At 30.7% G+C, this 25,993-nt stretch overlaps 1 long non-coding RNA gene across 2 annotated transcripts; it reads left to right on the top strand.

The window, feature by feature from the left end:
* Nucleotides 1-932: 932 nt before the first annotated feature.
* On the top strand, nucleotides 933-21,245 carry LOC118194230 (uncharacterized). 2 transcript variants are annotated; one of them, XR_004759069.2, is made up of 3 exons: nucleotides 933-1,710; nucleotides 17,967-18,030; nucleotides 18,381-21,245. It is a non-coding gene; the product is annotated as an uncharacterized LOC118194230 (long non-coding RNA). The 2 variants fall into 2 exon arrangements; XR_015041635.1 differs by lacking the exon at nucleotides 933-1,710 and adding an exon at nucleotides 1,717-1,851.
* The last annotated feature ends 4,748 nt before the right edge of the window (nucleotides 21,246-25,993 follow it).

Below are 25,993 nucleotides of genomic sequence, written 5' to 3'. Positions count from 1 at the left end.
TTTAAATTTGCATGTGGTTCCTTAGCAGAGAAATTACCAAGAGTTTACTTTATGCTACTAAAAATCTGTTTTTAGTGTTATTATTATTATTTTGGGAGGGGGAAGACGGATTTTACAATATGCAGAATTGACACTTAAAAAAGTTTCAACAGTCATATGATAAAGATTAAAAGCACCAGCCTTAACAACAACAGTAAGATTAAAAGCACCAGCCTTAACAATCAAATTTTGGCTTTTTTAAAAATGATATTTTAAAAGTTTTGTTTTTTTATATTGTGCTTTTAGAAAAAGCTTAGAATTTATCATAACCACAGGTATTTGCTTTCTCAAAAAGAGGCCTGAAAGAAATTTCAAATAATAAATAATATTACATCATTACATGAATAATTAAATATTTAATGGAATTTTAATGTCTTTAATTTGTAGCATATTTCCATGTTCATTTCAGAGACGAAAATGTTAATATATATTTGCCAAACAAGTACTGAGTTCCAAATACACACATTAATTGTGATGTATTTTCATTTAACATAAAACATTAAGGCCAGCAACATGTCTGCCACATCTTAACAAAATTTTCGAGTTTCCAAACTGTTATGTGAGTTAATTATTGACATATTTTGAATAAATTATTTTATTCCAAGGAATATTTTGATGATATTGATTTTGCAACAATCAGGGGTTCAAACAGATGAAAAAACAGTTGAAAACAATCTTTCAATATCTATGCAAATAACAATTACAAGAGTCCCAAAGCAAATGTAAGCAATTGTAGGTATTTCATACACTACTTTTTGTGATGTGTTCACATAGCATATACATTAGTTATTTCAAAATCTTTAACTGCCAGAAAACTTGACACCTTTACTTTGTACGTACCGTAAAGCTTTATTACAAGATGTCAGTATATTTGATCTTAATTTTTTATGTCATTTGTAAACTAATTTCTCGAAAATACAAAGCTTAGGAAAACAAAATTTCATATCCGTTAATGTACTAGATGAAAAGAAATGTTTGATAAAAAAAAAAAAGTGAATGATTGGATAGTAGCATTTTACCCTCTGGCCATCAAATTCGCTAAAGTTACGTGGACAAAAATGGCGACAAGTATTTCGGCTCAGTATTCAGGATCTTCTTTCCCCACCCGCTCTTTTCATTGGACTTCACCAGGCGGCAAACATCAAAAAGATCTGGTTGGGATTTGAGATTGTAGACACACCGAAAGACTGGATTACTCTTGCTAGGAAACTGTTTCCAGTTCATATGCCGTTGGATGGTCTAGGAAATAATAATTATCAATTTGTTTCTCCAAGGCAAACTGTTCCGAGGTGCTATTATCCCAGACCAGTGCAAGCCACTCCTTATCAAAGTTTTCGTAGTGTGAGACCTTTTAATTATCAACAAGTGCAATACCGACCTCTACAGTATGCGTATCGGCCAATTCGATATCCATAATTACCTGCTATTAATTATAACACGGTTCCTAAAAGAGAAGTTAAAAAATGATATTACTTTAAAGTGAATGTCCAAATTGGACAGGAAAAAATTCCCAGTATTATTGATACGGGATCGCAAATTAACGTTTTACCGTTAAAATATTTTAACAAAATTGGCGATAAATTTAGAGAAATTTCATTGAAATCTCATGATAAAATATTTTCAATATCTAGTCAAGTTCATATAGAGAAAATAATCAAAGTAAAGTGTAAAGTAGGTAAAATAGAAAATAATGTGATATTTTATGTAGTAGATTCAAATTTGAATTATTTATTGCTTTCATCACCATGTGTTTCATTATTTAAATTACAATTGAATTTTCATAATTATGAAGTGTATCAGCTTGGAAAACAGGTAAGTAAAAATGTTAAAGTAGACAAGTTTTTCCAAAATAATTATATATGTAAAAATGATATCAGTGCTGAACAGTCTAGTAAATATTTTGATAATGGCGAAAATTTTGTATGTAAAAATGATCTTAGTTCTAAAAATTGTGGTAATTATTTTGAAAATAGTAAAAATTCTGATAGTAAATTACAGAAATTGTTGAATGATTATAACCATATATTTGCAAAAAGTAAATATGATGTTGGTTGTATAAGGGTTGAACCTCCCAGAGTTATATTAACTTCTGAATTACCAATAGCCTATAGACCACATAGAGCATCTCCTAAAGATAATAGTGAAATTAAAAAACAAATAGATGAATTGTTAAAAGCTGGAATTATTAAACCTTCTTATAGTCCTTATGCTGCTCCTGTAACTTTAGCTTATAAGCGAGACGAGCAGTCCAGAAGCAGATTGTGTATTGATTTCAGGAAGCTTAACCAAATTACTAAAACTGATTCTGAACCTATTCCTAGAATTGATGCTGTATTAGATCAATTAACAAATGCAAAAATCTTTTCTACATTGGATTTGGCATCAGGCTATTGGCATATCAAATTAAATGAAAAGGATACTGAAAAATTGGCATTCACTACAAATTTTGGACTGTATGAGTTTACTAGATTACCTTTTGGTTGGAAAAATTCCCCAGCTATTTTCCAACGAGCTCTTAGACAAATTTTAAACAAATATCAGATTCAATTTGCTTTAAATTATTTTGATGATATTATAGTATTCTCTCCAAATTTTGATGAACATTTAAATCATCTTAAAATAATATTTGATATATGTGAGAAAGAGAATATAAAATTAAAACAATCTAAATGTAATTTTGCTAAAGAAAAAATAAATTTTCTAGGATATGAAATTCAAGCGGGTAAATACCAGCCCAGTAATGCAAATATAGAGGTTATTAAGAAATTGCAACCCCCTAAAAATATCAAAGAATTACAAAGATTTTTAGGAAGTATTAATGTTTATCATAAATTTATTCAAAATTATGCTAAAATTAGAGCCCCATTAACAAATTTACTTAAGAAAGATACTCCTTATAATTGGACTGATGAATGTCAAAAAGCTTTTCAAAAATTAAAAGATGCATTGATTTCTAGACCTATTTTAACTTTGTTTAATCCTAAATATCCCTGTCATGTATTTGTTGATGCGTCCAAAGAAGCTGTTGGTGCTGTTTTAAAACAAGAACATCCTGATGGTAGTTTACATCCAATTGCTTTTCATTCTAGAAAATTAAGATCTTATGAACAAAATTATGCCATTACTGAGCTGGAATGTTTATCTATTATTGATGCAATTGATAAATTTTATTATTATTTACATGGTAACCATTTTACTGTACATACTGATCACGCTGCTCTAGTTTGGCTTAAAAATATAAAACACCCTACTGGTCGTCTATTTAGGTGGTCTTTAAAATTATCTATGTATGATTTTGATATAAAATATAAAAAAGGATCTACTAATGTTGAAGCTGACATGTTCTCTAGAAATCCTATGTGTCAACATTTAAGATTGCAAGTTAATTTATTATCATTAGAAGAAATAAAAGAATATCAAAATTTAGATAATGTTTGTAATACTAAGTATAGGAAAATGAATGATGTCTTAACTATTAAAAAACAGGGATTGTACAAAATTGTGATACCCATGTCTCTACGTACAAAATTACTTGAAAAGGCCCGTATACAATTTGGTCATATTGGTGTATCATCTATGCTAAATTTGTTATCTCCACAATATTATTGGCCAGGAATTGTTCAAGATGTTAGAAATTATTGTAAACATTGTGAAGTATGTCAGTTTAATAAGAAAAGTAAACAAAAGAAATTTGGTTTAATGCAAAATTTACCATCAGTTAGTGAACCTTTTGAAATATTATCTATTGATACTGAATTAAATTATTATAATTCTACCAAAAAGTATATTCACATAATTATTGATCATGCAACTAGATATATCTGGACTTTTGCTTCCAAAAGTGTAACTACAGATACTTATATAAATTGCATAAAACAAATTTTCCAAATTCAGGTCCCTAAAAAGATTTTAAGTGATAGGAATGCTGCTTTTACATCTTCAAAATTTAAGCACTTTTTAAGGAATCATAATGTAAAACAATTGCTAACTACTGCAAATAGACCCCAAACTAATGGTAAAATTGAACGTGTTAATCAAATTATTATAACTAGATTAAAATGTAAAATAAATTCTTATCACGGTAATATAGCATGGACAAAATTATTACCCCAAGTAACTGAAGAGTATAATAATACCCCTCATTCTGTAACAAAATTCCCTCCATCATATTTAATGTATGGAAAATTACCTTATGATTCCTTAATTCAAAATCAAGAATTGTATCCGTCAATAGAAGAAGCCAGAAAAATAGCTCAAAAGAGATCTGATGATTATCATAATGTAAATAAAGAAAGATATGATATTCATTTTAAACCTAGTAATTTTAAAATTGGTGATTTAGTAATGTATGAAGAATTTCAATACCCTAATACACGTAAATTATCTCCTCCATTCTCAGGACCTTATAAAATTTTAAAACAATATTCTGAAGTTACTTATAGATAAACCTAATCCTTTAACTAAAAAGAAATCAGAAATTGTTCATTCAACTAGATTAAGACCTTTTAATCCAGCAAGTGAGTTTAAGTTAACTGTCCGAAATAGTAGAATTCCTATCTCTGTTCAAAATTAAAATTAATTTTTTTTAAAATTCTCTTTTAAACATTTTCCTGATTATGACCTTTAATACCTGATTTAGACTTAAACTCTAACTATGACAAGTTATTTTCCCGACTATGACAAATTATTCTCCAGATCTTGACCTTTTATATCTTTCACATAATTTGAATTATTTTGTAGCAAAAATTTTCTTCTTATTGTAGAATAATATTTGTTTCTAATTTACAACATTATAAAAAAGACTTTAACTTGATTATACAAGTTATCCGTCTTATAATTTTGATTTTATATGATCTTTTATTTTTCTAAAACCACTTTGAGGTAATGTACAATGCCAAAAACCAGTTACCTTCTATTAGGCAATGGAGGTTTTTTGATATTTGTACCTAGCACCCCCCAACCATCAGCAAGTAATCACGCTGATCTGTTGGCGAGAACATGCCATAGTTTTAAAGTCAAAGTGTTCATGTTCTAGTGTATAATTGTATTATTTATATTGAATTGTTTTTTGAATAAGTATAATATTTTGTATTGAAGTGTAAAACATGTCAATCTTTACGATGAGAGGAAAAAATGCATCATATTTGTGAACTATCAACATGCATCATATTTGTGGACTATATGGCATTTAGAGATTTTACCAGATATTTTCATTCTATTCTAACTCTTTTTATGAAAAGGACTTTCAAAAAAAAAAAAAAAAAAGGACATTTTTAACAAAATTGAGGACTTTTGTAATTATAACTTATTTATTTATCAGTATTCCGTATTTATTATGTTATAGTCTTAAAATTAGTCATATATTGTATATTTATTTATAACTCATTGTTTTAATGTTCAAAATTTCATATGCTATAAAGTCAAAATTTTATATGAGAAAGTCATGAACTATGATAGGCCATAGTTAAAGCTTGTACGCTATGTTCTGGATGTTTTCGTCTTTTCTCATACTTTTGCTTCATTCCTGTACTAATGCTTTTCTCACCCCGGCCTCTCTTTTTGACAGGGGGGGGGAAGATGTAAAATAAAAAAGAAAATACGATGGCTTTGCTCTTTGCGAACCAGCATCCTTTAATTAATTTTCTGCAATTCAGCATCTCCCCTTAGACCATTACCTTCTAGAACATTCGCACCTATTACATAACCTCCTCATATAAATGCTGCGTCATAAGTTTTTCTACATTTTTCTAGGAGCTACTCTGTTACATAACGACAGATGCCTTCTCGCCTTCGTCCTGCTAACGCTTCCGCTATGCTCCTCTTTCTTTGTTAGAACGTTATGACGTATTAAAGTTTAAAGTCAGTCGTATCTAATAGTTCAATTACTGAATAAGTTATTTGATTAACTTCATCTGGAAAAAGTCATCTGCTATAAATTAAAATAAAGATATGCTTGCTGTTAAAAGTGAAAAGTCCTGAGTCGTCATTTTTCTCCATACTTCAATCATCCCAGCTTCGTCAACCATCTGTCAGAACGTGTAATGGAATAGCCTCACCATTCGCTCACGATGTGATGGAATAACTGAAAACATTACATATATAAATTTTTATATTAATTCTCTTAGAAAGAATGTTTTAAGAAGCTAATTTTTCTCTCACGTCATAGATTGTATAAAAAAATATGATCTTTAATATGATTTAGATTGTTTCAGCCAATATAAGAATCGGGTTACTCGGTCGTACAGAATAAACACTGCTGAACTGTTTTATTTCTTTGTCATTTAGCAAAAAAATCTTTTAATTAAAATAATTATGTTTTGGACTTCGCTTTAAACTTTATTTATAGTTAAAATGACTAGAAAATGAAAAGCTGTCTTCAGCTGAAACGCAATTCATGTAATTGATATTTAAAAAAAAAAATGATAAGAATGCAAAATTTATGGAAGTCTATCAATCGAAAAATCTTAATTTTCTTGTGTGAGCACTAAAAATAACTGTAGAAGGAAAGAAGAAAATTAGGGAGAAAAGTAAGCAAAAATTTGCAGGGAAATTTGGCTGTCAGACAAACCAAGATGTTTCAAAAAGTTGGACGCTTTTGAATATACTTTCAGGATACTTTAAAGAAATTAGGTGTTCAGAGAGAAAACACTTGGACGTGTACACCAGCAAATACCATCAATTGAGCTTGTGTTAACAGAAAAGACAAAAACGATATCATTGCAGATTAAAGTGAAGAGCGACTGGTTTTAGACTATATGGTTGTATAAATTTAAATTACATAACAAAACATCATACCATATCATAAATGGAGAATCCCATGGTTTCTCAGTCGAATTATTTGAAGATTCAGGAGTTTATACAGTGATGTATGTGGATGTCACCAAAAGACTTTTTTTTTTTTTTCCCTCCTGATGAAACAGCGGCTGAGCGATAAAGAACACTGATAGTTCGGTCCGAGGTTCGAACGAGCTGGTTGCATGGGCGTTTTCGTGGTTTTCCCTATGTGTAACGTGTGTATACGAGCCAGTTTCCCTTAGAAAGACTTCCACGAAGGCATCCCTTCCCTTACGCAGATAGCCTTAGTGTGCTTTGTCATAATTAAATAAACCAAAACCTCTTGATGAAACCAGTGTTTCCTTTCATCTCATACCTTCAAAATGCTTAGCCTCTAAAGACTGATAAAGGCTCTGACCAAATACTGATGAAATGGATTGAATTAGATGATTAAGTTACGGCAAAGCAGGGCTATCTGCCTAAAAGGAAGGATGCCTTCGTGAAGAACTTTCTAAGGGAAACAAGCTGGCATACACATTACACATGGGAAAATCCACGAAAACGCCCATGCAACCAGCTCGTTTACCGGGATTCGAACACCGGAGTGAACTACCAGTGTTCAGCGACTTTACCGCTCGGCCGTTTGTGGGCCTTTATGAAATGGAAGGTGATAACTTTATTTAAAATGATTGTGAGAAATACCAAGATGTTTCAAAAAGTTGGATACTTTTTAATATACTTGCAGAATGCCTAAAGAAAAAGAGCAAGAATGAAGCAAAATGCCTGAAGAAAAAGAGAAGAAAAAATAAATTTTTGCGTAAAATTTAGTATTTGTATTTTTTTTTAATTTAAAACTTTTTAATCTTATGATATTTGATTCTTGCTATTGCAAAAATAAAATATTTGACTAAAATATGAATAACATTTTAAGAAACCAAATGTAGGATAAAATTGTGTAAAGCAATGGGCACAATGATAAAACTGTTTAAAGTGTGCAAGTCATTCTAAGTTAAAAGGTCGGTTATACATCTCTCTTATTTATATATATCTTTTCTGAACGGAACATTGAAAGGCGTGTTAACTGTGCTTTACTGTAATTTCTCTTTTAATATATGAAGTTTTCAAACGCATCGCATTGACTCCAACTACTACGGATTCTCCGTAGTTTCTATGGAAATTCATGAAAAACTACGAGCTACGAAAAGTATGGAAAAAACTACGGATTTTACAGAAACAAGAGCAGGAGAACCAGTACGCAAAACGGAACCAACTAATTCATCCGATGATTGGCTGAATACTCGTGTTATCATATATCACGTGTTGAGTGCGTTCCTAGTTTTGAAGAATTAGCCAATTGTAGATCAGTAACTCCAACCGTTAACGACTTATCAATAGTTCCACCCAATTGTCTGTCTCCCAGGTTCCTCGCTGATGCGTGTTTAGGCTGCATTCGGCTGCATTGTGTAGTTTACGGCGAGAGCTTAGCGTGTGTCTTGTGAATTGTGAATCAGGTGAAAGATTTTTAATCATAATGCTGCCTCGAACGAAGAAGCCAAAATTAGTAAAGCAGAAGTTTAAAGATTCATATTCTTCAGAATTTCCATGCATTAAAGCGTCCGAAATTTCTGTGAATCACGCACACTGCAGTGTATGCAACAAAGACTTCTCAGTTGCTCATGGTGGAAAAGATGACTGTAAACGGCATGTGTTTTCTCAAAAGCATATAGAACTTGGCACCGTAAAATCTAAAGAAATAACAAATTTCTTAATAAAAGATGATGAAACAGATCCTATAAAAGCCAAATGCTATTTTGTTCGTTTTTTAATTGAACATAATCTACCGCTTTCTGTTTCGGATCATTCCAAAGAGCTTTTCAAAGCAATGTTTCCCGATTCTGCCACAGCAAAAAAATTTAGCTGCGGTCATACCAAAACTGCTGCTATTGTGAAAACGCTTGCAGAAAATACTGTTGCTGATATTATAAAATCAGTGTGCAGTACATCATTTTCTCTAAGTACTGATGGAAGTAATGATAACAATGATAACAAACTGTACCCATTGGTTATAACATACTACAGTAAAGAAAAGGGAGTGATAATTACTTCATTGATTTCTATTTTAGAATGTACGAATAGTACAGGAGAAGGTATTTTTAATTGTATAAATAAAAACTTTAAAAACAAAGGTTTAGAATGGAAAAATTGCTTATCATTTTCTTCAGATAATGCTAGTAATATGATTGGAAAGTTTAAAGGTGTAGCATCATTTATCAAAATGCATCAACCAAGTATAATCACCTGAGGTTGTCCGTGCCACCTCTTGCATATAGCTGCAAAAAAAGCTACTGAAAAATTAATTGGCTCAGAAATTGAAATGTTGATAATAGATATATATTTTTACTTGGAGAAGAGTTCGAAACGGAAGCATAGCTTCAAAGTTGCTCAACAAATTTTGGGACAGAATGCAAAATCTCATAAAATTTTGAAATATTGCAGTACGAGATGGTTGTCTCTTTTAGAATCTATAACAAGGATTTTGGAACAGTGGGATGCTGTGATAAATTTTTTTGGAAATAAACCAGATAACAGTGAGAATGAAGGAAAAAGATTGCAAAACATTAAAAAAATTTTACAGTCACCGACCACCAAATTGTACTTGTTATTTTTGAAAAATACTTTGCCTTTGTTTATAACAGTAAATATTAATTTGCAACAACAAGCTCCTTATATACATAAATTGAGAAGAGAACTTTTTGAACTTTTAATGAATTTATTTGTTAGATTCGTAAAACCATCAGTAATTTCTAAAGAAAATGAAGATGTTACTCTAACGTCTATTCCATTTCAGAAGTATAGTAAACAAAAAGAAAATGAAAATTTAGTGATTGGTGCAGAAACAAGACTATATTTAAAAAATGCCAAGTTGAATGAAAGTGAAGTGAAATCATTTTTCAATTCTGTGCGAGCTTTTTTTGTAACTGCATGTTCATATATAATTGATAAATTTCCACTGAGTGATCCATTTCTAAAACATGCTGAAGTTGCTGACATCAACTTGAGAACTGAAGTCTCATTTTCATCTGTTCTTTACTTGATGAATACTTTTCCATCCATTATTGATGAAAAATGTCTTAATCAAGTAGAAATTGAATTTTCCATGTATCAAGTAGATGATTTGAAAGAAATTGTAGATTTGCGTATTGATATAGCATGGGGAGAAATTGCCAAATTAAAAAATATGAATGGGTGTATTAAATACAAAGTATTGCCTTCTGTAATGCTTGCTGTCTTAATAATACCTCATTCAAATGCAGCTTGCGAAAAAATTTTTTCTATTGTTAAAAAAAATCAGACGGAATTTCGACCAAATTTAGGTCTTAAAACTCTTGAAGCAGTTTTGATTGAGAAAATAAATATGCAGGCAAATGAAGAACTGTGTTATAAAAAAACATTCTCAAAATCAGAACTTAAGCTTGCTAAGCATGCTACATATAAATCTTTGCATTCATAAATTATGCGTATTTTGTTTAATACTTATATGTATCATTCTTGGTTATTTAAATTTTATTTCCCTGTAGAAATCATATCCAGAATAAAGATATGATTTATAGCTTCTGATTTTTTCTATGATTAGTAGTGATTTGAAGTACTTTTTATTAGTGAATGCTTGAGGAGTTAAAAGAAAATTTCTAATTAAATGTGCATATAATTTACAAGGTATATTTTTAATTATTCAGTTTTATATGTATATGGATTTTAAATGTAATAAAATTGATTACAATTAATTATTAATTTAAAATTAATGAATGGTTAATTACAACATACGCTACGCGCACATTTTCAAAGTTGTAAAAATGTCGTTCGCGCGTTGACTACTGACAAGGTTTGCTGAAGGTTTTAGTCTATGCGCATCGTAGTCTGGGTTACAAAGTATTCTTCCGAAAGAAACGCAATTCAAATAAATAAAATCAAATTCTGAATAATTTATATTAAAAAATGTATTTAAAAAATGCTCAGTTCGAATGAATAAATAGAAAATTTTAAAATAATTATCTGGAGAGACAATGCAACACTAACAATTAAATTAAAAGTCTAAAAATTTAAAAATTACCTAAAATAGTAACTATGACTAAAAATATAGCATAAAGAAAGCTATTTGAAATAAATAAATAAAGGATGCACCTTTGATTTAAACTACGCAGTTTGAATGAGTAAATAGAAATTTTTAAAACAGTTATTCGAAAGAAACTATGCAACTTAAACAATTAAAATAAAATTCGAAAAAGAAAAAAAATTGCTTAAAATTAATAACAATTATAATTAAAAATATAATATAAAGAACATTATTTGAAAAAGGGAACGATTAGTTTTTTTTTTTCCTCTCACGCACTATGTAAAAATGGAAATAAAAATAGGTTGCCACTTATTAAGAAGTTTGCCAAGTGTCTAATTTTGGCGGGAACTGAATAAAAAGGCCAACATAAATTGTTAAATTTCTCCGTAAATTTCGCACCAAATTTTACAAAATTTAATATTTAGGCATAATTTGAGTCGTAGAATCGAAATATGGAAAAACATTGGTATGTTATTTTAGAAAAAGTTCGATTTCGTGTCAAAATAACTATGTTAGAGTACAGCTATATATAAATCTAATATATATCCTAAGTCGCGCTTTCGAGACATGAAGAACGCAATTTGAATTTCGTTAATCGGCCCAGTAGAACGGAAGATATAGAATGTCCTTTTTTTTTTTTTTTTTTTTAATTGAGCAGTGTACATATTTGGTTATACGGTACCTATCCCCATACTGCTTGATAGAGTACTCTCTAGTTGATGTGTTTGTGTAATATCTACACGACACAACAATTTCACTGGCATGTCGGTTTCCACAGCCACAGTAATCTTGTTTGCAGTTCAGACATAATATTGGGTACAAATACTTTGTTTTTCATTTACCATTTTATAGAGATCATCAGACCAGATAAGCTAAGCAAAATGTGTCCAAATATATAGTTAGGATATAAACTTAACTATCAGTGTTCAGCAGTCTTACCACTCATGGGCTCTTTTTCAGATGATTATTTTCAGATGATTATAAACTGCATTATATTATATTATAAAGATCTTCACATTTTACATTCCTCATGTTATGCTACTAACAATTTTTCTAAAAATCTATTTGTTACATGAATTAATCCTTCACACATCCTTCTTTTCTAACATATTTATGTACATTTCTTATGAGTTGAAATTGGGAAAGAATTCTAAATTTTATTAAGTATATTTGATATTTTTACTATCAATTTATTCAACGTGTTACATTTCTTATAAAACAAATATCACACAAAACTGCAATGCATTTTAGAAAAGGTTCAATCAAATTATAATTTGTTAGTATTTAGGAATCTTTTAATATATATATATATGTATATGTATATATAAGCATGTGGCTTTGTTGGCTAAATTTTGGTACCTAATAAATATATATATATATATATATATATATAAGAAAAAAGCAACACATCTTCTGCACAGGACAACTTGAGAAAGCCTTTCTCATGTGCATTTTTTACTTGGCTATCAAAAAATAAATTCTCTCTGTAATTTTCAGCGCTACAGAATAAAGTGAAATGTCCAATTTAGCATACAAATTTTGCAATACAACACCGTGCACCTTTTTTTGCGGGGACAAATTTTATTACACATTTCAAGTGAGAATCCACCGAATTTTCCGTATTCATTCCGTTGTCTTTTATAGAAATAAAGGTTAAAAAATTATTTTAAATTGATGCGAAAAAAATGTCATCAAAAGGTACGAAAAGAGGAATATGAGCGGAGAATAAATTCAAAACAAAACCTTCAATTGCTGGCGTAAAAATTGGTCGCCAAAAACAGTCTCCGGCGGTGGCTTATGCTGAGTGGTTGAATTTCTTCAGTTCCTGGCAGGTTTTAGCAAAGCCGCCTGAAATCAGGGGGCTTTGGTTTTAGCCACCCGTGTAAAATACTCCTTACAGGATATTTTAGAAACCTTGGGACCTATGGACCTTGGCCTCGAGTATAAGAATACTTTCGGCCTCGCTAAATTTAAGAATGCGCAGCTTACAAATTAACTGAATTTAAGTTTTCATATTTAATTAACATCGTCTATAAATCTGGAAACTATATTGTTTTCATCAGAATGTGAAGAAATGAGATTTTTATTTTTAGAATGTGTTTTTTATGCAAATAATTCGGTTTTTACTTCCATAAAGGAGTTTGCGAAATTTTATTGCTGATAGTCTTATTAACGAAAGAAACTTCACACTTAATGAATCAGAATTTACTTTGCACGCAATGATTAAAAAGAAAGAGGGTTTAAAAAATGAAGGCAGAATATAGATGAAGATCCTAAATATTCATTTAAATTAGGAAGTTATTTTAACTGGAATCACACAGCAAAATAAAATTATTAACTGAAAAGTAATGGCCTCCTACTTACCACGATTTATGCCTTGACAAATTAATGCACATATCTCTCATTAGTATAAATAATATACCCTATTTTTGACGTATGTTGCCCATTAATAATAACAACGACAATGTTCATATTTGGAAAAAATAGTAAATAGTAAATGTTCATATTTGGAAAAAGATTAATACTAAGTTTGCAATAATTTAAATAAGTTCTCATAAGTATGAGACATCGATTGCACAGAGAAAAATTATATAATATTTTGCGTTGTAGATAGCACAATCTGCGATATTTTATAACAAGAAAAGGAATATGCAAGGAAATTTTTTAACATTGTAGAGACATTAAGTTTTTTTTTTTTTTTTTTTTTAAATGCAAGAGAAGTGAAAAATGAGCAATGCCCTCACTGGGACTCGAACCTGGACCTCTCCAATAAGCGCGGAGTGTGGCTAACTATTACGCCATGAAGGCATACTCTTTTATAGTATTAGGTGAAATGTAAATGTAATAGTTCCAAAATTGGAATATTTAACACAACAAATGAAAAAGAAAGTTATCATTGCAATTATTATTGTTGAATAAAGCTGCTAAAATATTAAAGGCGGTGCGTTAGAAGGTTTGACTTCCGTATTTTAATGTAACAGCATTAAGTTTAGATATATACAACCAGGGCTTAATTTCTAAGATTAGAAGTGCCGGAGCCCTATGGAAGACCATTAGTAGAGAGGAACAAGAGTAAATAAATAAATAAAATGACTATTAAACTCATTAATAAATTTAAAATTAAATAGTTAATTATTATCAAATTAATTAATAGATATTTAATTAATGTTTATAAATTGTTATTTAATCAATAATTATTATATAATTAATTAATTACAATTTAATTAATAATTATTAGATAATTATTATTTATTGAAATAATTAAAAATTGAAGTAATTAACTAATTAAAATTAAATAAAATGCGAAGAGATAAATTGAAATTTAAAACGCGATTTTTAATATAATTTTATTGTTAAAATAAAATTTTCGAGATAAAATTTCTACTGAAATTGTTATTCAATTACATAAAAGAAGTGCGGCAGCCTTCTTATTCAGGGCTCCGGTGCGTTCCGGCTATAATTATGATATATTACAAAAGCTAAGAAGCATCGGAGCCGAGATCCGGTGGGTTCTGGCACAATTTAAGTTCTGATCGGGGGTAAGTTCCTTTTTCATCACAAAAATTAAATATACTTAGCTGATGTATAGCTGATGATAATTCCAGGGCGAAACAGAATAAGGGTATGAGTGGGTGGAAACAAAAAATGAGGGGAATCTTGGTGAGAGAGAACCTTCTCTTTGACCGTGGCTCTCTGTTGATATAATTATAACCATCAAGCAGATGGGGGTCAGGGGTAAATGAGTCCTGAATCAGACTCCTAAATGTAAAGTTGCTGGTTACGCTCCCCCCCCCATTAGTTGATGCAGTGGGAAGGCGATGTATAAGACGTGCTTGAGCAGTTTATCTCAATATTTCACTCTTGTTGTACTCCCTGTCACTTAACGCACATTTAAGAACACAAATTTTCCTTCTTGCGAGGATAACTAACTGTAAGCATGGATAACAGTACACCAGATACAATGGCATGGCAAGAAATTTAGGCGTTCCTAAACAAACTCTCCCAAAATTTATTGCTTTTCTTAAAGGAAAAGGTTTCCGCATGTGAGTGAGGGAACTTTACTTGAACGTCTCATGTTCTCATGAGTTCGTATTTCTAGGGAAATAGACTATTGCAAAGTCTGCTTATTGTTAAACTAAAACGTTAGGAATTCTAAATTTTTTCCCTTTAAATTGTGGTTCAGATTTATAAAAAAAGTACCGGAGCTCATCTTATTTAGTGCTCCGGCTAAAATTGTAATTTATCTTAAAAATTGAGAAGCACCGGAGCCGGGCTCCGGCGCAATTTAAGCACTGTATACTATTACTAAGAACAGATAGTTAATAAGAGTTTCAGACTAATACATGAACATTGAAAAAGGAAGAAAAACCCACTTGTATTTTCTGTAAAAAAAAACCACTTTTGTAGCTATAGAGGATGTGTGGAGTACAAGGAAAAGTTTGAAAAGAAACCTACTCCAAAACAGAGTATGGAATTCACGAGGAAGTTAGATGACTTTCCTCTGCTAATCAAGGAAACAAACGATAAAGCTAAGGAGGTGCCCAAAACTCAATACGGTGAAAAAGTAAAGAAGCAAGTTATTCAAATCCTGAACATGACTAAAAGATGAAAAATTTAGAGACTTTCTAAGCAAAATTATCGAAAGTATAGACAATATCTGAAAAGCAAAATCAGCCGCTGAAAAATTATCTACTGTATTTAAAGCTGCTATGTAGCTGATGAAATTCCCCGAAGAAGGAAATTAATGTGCATTCCTCAGACGAACTGATGAAAATAATTACTTTATTTCATTTCCAAAAAATCATCTTTTCTCTCATAGGTGTTCCTGTTTCAAGCAGCGGATTTCGGGGTCAGTTCCTGGAAGGGTGACCTCCCACGTGACTGGCTCCGACGAATCAACGTTTGACTGAGAGAGGAGTGGAGTTCTACTTAGCGTGGACCTGACCAGGACCTCCTATGTAGGAGGAAAAAGATTAATACTATTTGGAAAAAGATTAATAATAAGTTTGCAATAATTTAAATAAGTTCTCATAAGTATGAGACATCGATTAGTACCTCCTATGTAGGAGGTACTGACCTGACTATTCCCCCCTCCCACACCTCCTGCTGGACTATTCTTCTTTCTTTTCTTCCAGATTGTTATCTGAAGCCGAGTAAAAAGATGTTTCTACATCTTTGACACTCGAGAATAAAACACGATCTGTGTGTGAAAGTGATGTTTGCTTATTCGACCTCGAGGCTCTGCCGCCTTCTAAAAATTTTTCTTCTCTCTCGCGAGCGGTGGTGCAAATGCACCGTTGATTTAATTTAAAATGAGCGAGCACCTTAAGGGCACAAATGATTTACCGATCACTTTACATACTTTAATTACTCAACATACTTTAATTTTGTAGTATGTATCGGAAGCTAAACTGACGATTCTGATTCAGTCGACGAAGAAGATGAGTTTCGAAAAATTTCAAAGAGAAATGAACAAAAACCTTGATTGTGCAAAACACATATTTGAATCTAAATGTATTCTAAGAAGTACAAAAAATGTAAACGAGGTTTTAGTCCTCCTTCCCCAAATCAGTCATTTAAACTTTTCTAACCATTCAGGAGAACGAACGGTTGGAATAGTTTATGCGAACATAAAAATCTGTCTTTTTTTATATATACATAAATAAAAGAAATGTGTTCCTTCTTTTCATATATATATAAGAAAAGGAACACATTTCCCTTTCTAATCTTTTGAAAGTCGCTAAGGCTTAAAAAATGATAAACTACCTCAACGTAGTAACCGGCCTTTAAAAAAAAAAGACTCACTACAACAGTCTTTGACAGTTCGCGTACTTAAGATTCCTTTTTTTTCGATATGGTTCAAATGACGGATCCGACAACTCAAAGCGCATGCGTGGCTAATGTTGGTGCGAATAGTTGCAGCGGCTAATCGCACCTCTGGTGCGAATAGCATTGGCCCAACAGTACTCCCTTCCCCGTAACTAAGTTACGGTAAAGCGTATTATTACTTTCAAAAACACACTATTTACAAAATAATATTATATATATATGTAAATGCTAATCCCGAACTCGCAGAGGGTTTTATTGTCCGTTTTATGGGCGACTGTTTTGCAGGAAGCTTTTTAATTTTAGGAGGTTTGACAGGCTGTCTGATTGAAATTGTCGATTGCTTCATAGTGACGTCTGGTATTTGCAAGAAATATGCAGGCTTTAATTACTAGACACTGTAACATGTGTGTGCTAATTTTTGCAGTAAAATATTTTTCTTTTTTTTTCAACCACTTAAAATAGACTATCCTAAGGAGGTTCTAATTGCTTTTTAACTCTGTCTTTGCGAATAAACACGCGTGATGTTGTTTTCAAGTCTTGAAGGACGAATAAGTTTTGGACGTATTTATCGGATACGGTTCTTTGTCCAGTTTGTTCTATAGTTTTTTTAAGCTGTTTGACAAAAATATCAGGTGGTGTAGGAGTACGGAGTATACTGAAGGAGGGGAAACTGGTATTACCACTTTTCCCAAAAATGGTCCACTTATTGTGGCATTATTTATAGAGGGCGCTGCAATCACTAGCTTTTCGTCTTTTCGTAGTATTTCCATAGACAGTAATAGCGAAAATATTGATTTGATATCAATTTTCATTATGAAAAAGTCAAATAATAGAAACTATTTCGTCCCTGGATGCAACAGTGTTTATGGAACTATTACACTGAAGAATAAAAGCTTGGGAATCAAGAAACCAGATATATTTAGAGTTCCAAAGGTGAGCAACATTTATATTATGCCTGATCATATATACGAATTTATATAACTTTTCAGAATGTCTGGATTGTTAGTAAATAAGAGAATATTTACTGTATGCTTATAAAAAAGCAATAAATTGGAAATTAGTTAAATATTGCACATAACTCATGTGCATCTGCATTTCGTCCATGAAAATGGTATGCAATAAAGTATGCAATTGTTAGATTTCAAAGTTAAATAAATTTCTGAAATTATACAAGAATGATAGAGTATTTGCCCTTCTACTTCATTTACAGAAAAGAAGATAAACTCATTCCCCCCAAGACTATGCTGCATGATTGAGCGAAAACCTAACAGCAGGTAAGTGTAATGAAAAATGGATTTTCTGTGAGATAAATTCAGCATATTAAATAAGTTATGAATATGAAATCATGCCACCTGATCACATGAATGAATGGCTACTAAAAGATTTAAATCTTGTTACAGTGCAGAGTGAGAACCATTATGCACAAGGATTTTAAATTTAAATTTGAATTTGTAGAACTCTTCAAGTGTTACATGCTGCAGTTAAATTTTAATTTGACATTACAATATTCAAATTAAATTTGCATCAAAGTAATGTAAAAAAATTACATGCAACAAGTATATTTTTATTTTGTATGCAACTGAATTCTGATATTTATATATACTTAATGAAATATTTTTTACAGGATTCTGTTCTGCTAGAGAAATGGAGACATAGATTTTCTCGAGGAGCACTCACAAATACAATTGAAGGTACACGGCGGCACATTAAAACACAGCTACCCCATTATAACAGAAATGGAGACTTTGCATTGTATTTAGTAGAATACATGTTCTCGAAACAATGTGCAGCAGAAGAATTGGACATAGTCACAACATTTTTAGAAACTGTTCATGAAATTGAATGGTGACTTTTGCTTTGTTATTCAAAAGTATCATTGATAAGTATTTGTGTATATGTTAGCATTGTGAAGATCTTATCAATAAATTTTTAACATATATGATTATAAGTTTTCTAAATTTGCATTACGGAAATAATTTTATGATGAAAATCAAGGTAAGTGGTCTTTTTTTTGGTGTGCATATGTGTGCTTTCTCAAGGATAAAATATACTGAAATTTATTCGCTGTTCTTCAAAAATAATTTTGCCACATCAGAAAATTTGGGAGTATAAAAATTTAAGTGAATTAAATTGAATGGAAATTTCACACTCAAAAATGGCTATTGCATAAAGTTAAATAATTCTAAGGATTTGAATCAAATAATTTGTTAGTCATTGAATAATTTCTCCCATACTTTCAGAGCAAAAAAATCAAGAAATATCTAAATTTTCAACAAATTTTTTGATTTAACACATAAAAAATTCAAAATACCCATTTTAAACATTGATAAAATGCTAGTTTTACAATAAAAACGATAAAATGCTAAGTTATCAAATCTTATCGTCTGCTTGCCATTTTAATAACACTGCAAATCTAATAATAATAAAAAAATAAAATAAAATCGGAGTGTTTAACTACGTGAAAATTCAATTCTGCTACTTACATCAGGTTGCTAGACCACGGTGTTACAGATTGGCAAGAGTTTTGGCGATATTTACTGTTGGCGAAAAAATGGGGTTATACGCAAGCTGTTTCCAGACTGTTAGTTCCAACATGATGACCATCATGATTTTATATGAGGCTGGCACCGTGATACTGGAATTTTTATTTATCCACATATTAATTTTTCCTCCTTCTCCCCCCTCCCTGAAATGTGGTGAATATCTGATGAGGTCACATTAAATTTATGTCCTTGGAATTATTGTAATATTATATCATTAGACTGCAATGCTTATTTGAAAACAAATTCACTTTAGATCCAGGTGAATCATCAATTACCAATATTTTGAAAAATCCTTCCTTGCTTAATTCAGCAAAAGTACAAAATTTCTTCATAAATAATTCAATAAACTTCTTATGTTTGTTTTGAATAAATGAAATAATGCTGAATTAGTTGTTGTCCCACTAGCATTGAAATCCTGTGAATATGAGAAATTTCTCATATATCCCTTCTTCGAGTTCAGAAAACGTATGAAATCTTATCGAAAGATTCTTTTGGAAAGGTATGTATAACACAAAGAATTTTGTCATCCCGTATCATTTATGTAACAAATACAAATCTTTCACTCCTAAACAGGCAAGCTTTATTTCCATATATATTAGTGGTCCTGTACGAAATTGTCAACATGATCTCATTATTCTAGATCATTTTTCTAAACATCTTGTTTTATGACCTCTCCAAAATCTCACTGCTGAAACTGCTATTTATTGCAATATATATACCTGGAAGACCAAAAATGATCTTAATCGATTTAGGCACACAATACCTTTGACTGGTGTTTGAATCAATTACCAAATCCTTCGATATTAAATTATCACACTGTATTGCTCAGAGACTTCAGTATAATGCACAAAATGAACGTGCTAATGCCAGCATCAAGAGCTCTTTGCTTCATAAAAAAGGTACTCCATTTGAAAATGCATTGCTTATCCATCAAAATATTTACAATGGTACTGTTCATCCTTCAACTGGTTATTCTCCTAATAATCTGCATTTTGGAAGAAATTTATCGTTACCTTTTAATGTGTTTAACTCTGATCCAAGGCCATTCAGTTGGATAAATCACATTATTTGTGTATCTTTTAACACAGCTAAAACTAAGTTATGAGCATGCCTATGAGATGTTGGAATAAAGCAAAGAGAGCTGAATACTTGTCAAATGAAAAATGGCATATTTAGATCATTCAATGTTATAGTGTATGTGAAATCCAAGGTTACATTCCAGCATAGGTTTTCGAAAACATTTTGTGTTATTTATTCTAAAGTAAATGATGTAAATTGTGTTATTTGTGCACTTGACAATGATTTTTTCTCAGCCATCAATTGCTTTCATTTGGCTCCTAAAAGATTCTCCCACTAGGTTCAACATACATCTCCCACTTCTCAAGTTATACATCAATATGATCGTAGAAATAGACAGTACACTTATTTTCTTTTTCTTTCACTCATTTTTTGTACTATCATAGAACATTATTACAAGTTATGCAATATGTTTAATTAATATTGTTTGAAATTTATGTGTCTTTTGTTGATTTCTCGATTGTGTGAGCATAATGATTAGTTTAAGGCTTGAACACCCTTAAATATCATTTCGAGATTCAACAACATTGTGCCTAACATCATACAAGTGCATAAGTGTTTGATTTCATTTCCTGGTATGATGTGATTATAATGGTTTGTATTGTTTCTCCATCCTGTATGTGATTTATCTAATTAAGTGTAACTGGGGCTGTACAAAAATTGCATTTTGCTTTATCATAGAAATACTTCATTTACAATTCTGTACTGTGTACTTGCAATACGGTATATTAGAAAATTTTACCATATTTATATCATGCACTTATATGTATTTTGCATAAAAAGTTGCTTATGTGAAGACTGAGTTTATATAAATATATTTTTTGTATTGAATTATGGAATATTTAAATAAATGGTTCTATGTTCTAATATTAGAAATTTTGTTTTTGTGTAGATGGCATGGTTTTGGTGATACCTAAATGATACATCTTCCAATTTAAAATGTAATTTGTAGCGATTGTTTGGATTTTATATGAGGCTTATTTACCGGAATTTTTATTATGCACATAATTAATTTTTCCTCCTCCCCTCGAAAAGGGGTGAATATCTGATGAGGTCACATTAAATTTATGTCCATGGAACTATTACAGTCGTCTAAAAACAGATAAGGGATTTCATCTGGCGACAATATTTTACTGGCTAATACTCTACATTTTAGTTACAATAATATGTTAATTAAAGATATTGAAGACACATTATTTAAATGTCTATTGTTTTCAGAATGCTGATATGAATCTTGAAAAATTGAAAATATTTCCTTCCCAACAGTTCAATTGAGAGTAAATTGCAATTAAATGGGTTTTTAAAATAGTTTTTGATATGAACTAAAACTAATGTAAAATTTTATAGACATGTATACATTCAGCAGCAATACGTTCTAAGCCACAAACAAAAAGAAAAGGTTTGATTTGCTCTATTTAATTACACCAAACAACTTGCGGGCTATCTGCCTAAGGGTAAGGATACCTTCATTTCTAAGGGAAACTGGCTTGTATATATATATATATATTTCAATTGGAAAAACCAGGAAAATGCTCATGCAGCTAGCCTGTTGCCGGGATTCGAACCCAGGACCAAACTGGCAGTGTTTGATGACTTTTGCTTCTCAACTGCTGGTGGAAAAGAACAAGGTGCTTTCAAACAGAACACAAATTTAACGAATCACTCTAGCCTCCTATAGCTCACCCCTGTGTGACAATATAAAACAATACTGTTAAGATTGTTTCGGGATTATTTATATAATTACTGTTACATTTTTATTAAATTCTTGTTATTTAATTGAACGTGTTTCTTTCACTGCGAGTCTTTAATCGTTGGAAAGAAGATATTAAATTGAGAATAAAAAAGTAAATAATTACTGCAAGAGAAAACAGACTTTAGTTTTACATAGGTAATGATATTTTTTAAATGCCGCAGCAAGCCCACAGTAGGTATTCTGATATTTAACTGGTAGTTTTGCAACAAATGTAATTAGACTCTGTTAGTAAATAATCAGTTCAATAAATGAAAATAAAAAATAGGGGATCTTTTCCAGTAAAAGATAACACATGCAAAATATTTTTTTCAAAAAAGCTACATGCACCAATTTGAAACTGAACAGTGAGAAAATATTATCTCATTATAACTGTGATAAAATATTTTTAAACATAAGAAATTCATCTTTTAGGCTATTAAATGGGATAGAATTTTTCTCCTTTGGAGGAAAAGAGCACATGTACTTTTAAAATAAAAAAGATATGCATTATATTTTTAGTTAAAATATTGCATTTATTGGTTAGAAGTTAGTTCAAGCAGGACAAAATTAAAGACAGATTGAATTAGTTTCAATATTTTTTGCTCTTTATATTTAATTATGAATAATATACAGTTCAGCATAACCAAGTGTTCAGAATACTTAACTGAATTCAAATCCGAATTGTATTTTAAAATCTTGTGAAATCAATTTGAAACATACTTCTCAAATAACAAAGATATGGAATTTTTTAACAGAAAACGATAAAGATATCAAAATCAAAACTGACATCTGATTCATAAAAAAAAGAATAACTCATTATGATAGTATTCTTATGATAGAAAGTTTACTGACTGAAGCAAAAAATTCTATAAGCTTCATTAAAATTTCGCCACAGTTTATATCAAGCTGTGTATCTAAGCATTTTACAAAATGAGAGACGCGAAGAACCTATTCTAATTAAATTTAACATATACACAGCAAGTATTATAACTAGTAATATGATTATTTTTCTAAGGGGGAGGGACTGAAAAATATCTTCAAATTAATCATTCATAAAAGTACTACAAGCCTTACAGCATGAAAGCTGTAAATTAATTTTATAATTTGAGGAATAAAATGCAATCATTTGTGAGTAGAGCAGAGCATTATAACGTTGATAATAACGCAATCGATCACATTAAAAACAAAAACATTTTTTCATCCACTAGTAAGCTTAGACGCCTAGCTATTCAATAAATGTTTACATTTGGAACTGCTAAGAAGGAACAGCAGCGCCATCTAGTAAACGCGACATTTTAGGACCCGTTTTTCTACTAGGCAGTTTCACCTCCTTCATAATACTCCGTATGTAGGAGTTATGCTATCTTGGAAAAATTCTCCAGGTAATCGTATATTTTATCCTTAAACCATTTGAGCAATGGTGTATGCAGAGTCTTCTTGCATAGCTATGCGTAGAACAGTTGGAAGTGTTTCACTCCAGGCTATTGTGTGCTATAAGTGCGGTCTTGAAAGATCTAGGGACGCCGTCGACCTTTCCATTAGCTTGGGGATAGTAAGCCGTTGTATGTTGTTATTCCACACATTTTTTTAATAGGCTGTTGAACAACTCTGGGATATTCTTCGGAGACCAGCCTTGGTAGCGACAATTTGGCTTCTTTAAGGATGTGGGCGATATTTTATTATGCCAACTGAAGTAAATGCCATGTGGAAAATAGCACATAGGGAGAAGAGGAAAATATATGAGAAAAAGGGAAATTTAAGATGTGCTTAGATTTGTTTGGTAACTGATTGACAATTTGGTTCTGTTAAGGCTCCTATATACCAGGCTGAATCATCAGGCATTCGCTATCCCAAGTGGGAGATTAAATGGCGGCTGTGTAATTACGGTGCAACAATTTTTTGTGTTTTTTTTGTGTAAAATGGGCGGATGTGCAGCTATTAATTGTTCAAATCATTCACGGAAAGGTCATACATTGGTAAAATTTCCTAAAAATGAAGAAAGAAGAAAAATATGGGTAAATAATTGCCGAAGAGACAATTGGAAACCTGGTCCAAGCGCTGAAATTTGCTTAGTAAGTATAATGTTAATTACGCCTTGATTTAGAGTTTATATCTTCTCTGATGTTTATAATGTGTAAGTAAAGTGAAATTCTTGTGTACAATAACCTAAGTATCTGCTAATTTCTGTAATAATAGCTATAATTAAATTAGTCTAGGGTTAATGTACCCGTCGCCAAACATCGCCAATGTGGATGTTTTGAATGTGGAAAAGAAATTTCTCTTCTAATATAAAGCGCAAATTTTGTTTTCCTGTGCTAATTGTGGAAATTATACTAATGTAACATGAAAATCATTAGCATATTGAAATTTATTAAAAAACAAATCATAATTTGGAAAGTCAAGATAAAATCTGAATGTTTGCTAAAGATATATGTAACATTATACTATATATACTATAGTTGCAATATCGTTGGAATGATATATAATTTTTTTCTTTATTTTATAATCACTATTGTTAAAAAGTTAGATGAGTTTTTTATGCACGGTGCCCACTAATGTTTCTTGGTTAAAATAACTTCCAGAATTTTGACATTGACATCTGAAGTCAATAGAATAAATTGAATAGTATGAGACAAAATATATATAATCTGACTTCAATAATTGCAAGTACCATATATTTATAATCACAGTATTATACAATTTGGCAATGGAGTAAAGATTTAGAAATGAATGCAGAACATTCAAATAAGCACAGAAAACTTGTGAAACTGCATGTGTATTTTTCAAAAATAATTGTAGTGTTTTTAATGCATGTGTAGTGTTTAATGCATGCATAACAATCAAATAAATCTGCCTATAATGATGAATTTCAAAGGCCAAGCCAAAATCCTTTCATGAATTTGATACTTCTAAAGAATGTGATCTCGTCAAATTAAATCCTCATGACATTGATAAACAGTTATTACTGATATGTGTTACAAAGCAGATTTTTATACATGATAAATAATATTTTCTGAAGCGTTATTTTGTGTTGTCATCTCTAAATAAGAAATTGCCTACAAATTCAGAAAGCTACTGAACTACGTTCTAGAGTTTTTAATAACTTTAATTGGATATGTCTGTGGGGATGTAATTTAAAAAATTGTCGTTTAAACTGGCCTTGATGCTTTTTAAAATGCATGTTGGCACTGTGCTTCGAAATTAGGCCTATGTTTTGAATGATTAGAGAATTAAAAATTAAATATTTCAATTAAAGCAATAAACATTACTACAATTATAACAAGAATCATAGTCTGCTCTAATTATAAATGTATTTATCGGCCTAGTATCTTAAAAGTTGGGTGAAGTGAACTCATATTTTCTTATCTATTGTAAGAGCACTATAGCAAGAAATATAAAGTTTTATTTTAGTTGTTTTTAATTTTATAGCAAAACACTACTTCATTTAATTTTTGGATAATGTTCTAAAGAACACTTTAAATTATAGGCAAAAAATAAATATTGGATAATTAAATTCTGCCCAAGCTTACAAGATGCTGCTGCTGATATGTTAGACATGGTTTGTTTATTGTTTCAGTTTTTTATAATACTGGGCCTAATTTAATTACCTGCATATTTATTTATTGCCTATACTTACTTACAGTTCATGCTTGCTGCCTTTGGCACAACCTCACTGTGTGAAACACTTTTCTCACATTTCTTTCGTGTGGTTTGTTTTTTGTACTTTTATTTATTTTGTATACTTTTTTTTATTACTTTATGTATTTACAGGATCATTTTGAGGAATCTCAATTTGAGTCACTATGCAAAGATAGTTAAAAACTAAGAAAAACTGCAGTACCAACACTCTTTAGCATTCCAAATCCACTACCATCTGTAACTGAC

The sequence above is a fragment of the Stegodyphus dumicola genome, chromosome 6 (assembly GCF_044657685.1).
Source record: "Stegodyphus dumicola isolate Sdum_Otavi_A_Nest chromosome 6, ASM4465768v1".
NCBI classification, from domain to species: Eukaryota; Metazoa; Arthropoda; class Arachnida; order Araneae; family Eresidae; genus Stegodyphus; species Stegodyphus dumicola.
The sequence above is the reverse complement of the archived record's forward strand: the minus strand, read 5'-3'. Positions and strand labels throughout refer to the sequence as shown.